Source organism: Notothenia coriiceps, unplaced genomic scaffold (genome assembly GCF_000735185.1).
Source record: "Notothenia coriiceps isolate Sejong01 unplaced genomic scaffold, NC01 NC01_scaffold00013360, whole genome shotgun sequence".
In the NCBI taxonomy this organism is placed as follows: domain Eukaryota; kingdom Metazoa; phylum Chordata; class Actinopteri; order Perciformes; family Nototheniidae; genus Notothenia; species Notothenia coriiceps.
The window spans coordinates 78800-79387 of NW_011346061.1; positions in this window are offsets into that span (position 1 = coordinate 78800).

Consider the following 588-nt stretch of genomic DNA (forward strand, 5'->3'; position numbering starts at 1 on the left):
GACTCAAGATGCTGAGGAGTGAGTGAGAGGGGAGCGGGTCAAAACAGCCGCAGCGTGCACAGCAACATCCGGTCACGCTTTTCAAAATAAAATAAAATGTTTTTTTCATTTTGCAACATTTTATAGGAAACACAATTTAAAAACTGGACATGTGAGGTGGGATTCGTTACGCAGGGATTGACCATTTTTTTAATGATTTGTCACTTCTCTTTTGCATACACACATCACGAAGTGTAGCCTAGTTATAACATGTTGTCACTTGTCAACGTTATAAATTAGTTATTAGGCTACTTGAAAGCAACGGGATTTCTCGAGTAATTCTGCACCTTTAAATAAAGCTGCAACTCAAAGTGCTTTGATTTGGCAGCCGGTCAGTTTTCCGATTCTAGCAGCATCTCCTTACTGATGGCTGCAGGCAAAATTACACATGCAGAGGAAAAGCGTTCCCAGAGGCCTGCAAATGAATTTCCCACAACATGACGCACTGTTATAACGGGGGAAAAAACCCGTCATACAGACCTTTAAGATGCATCCCACTGACGGAGAGATCCGACAACAAACAACGACACACACCATCTACATCCTGGA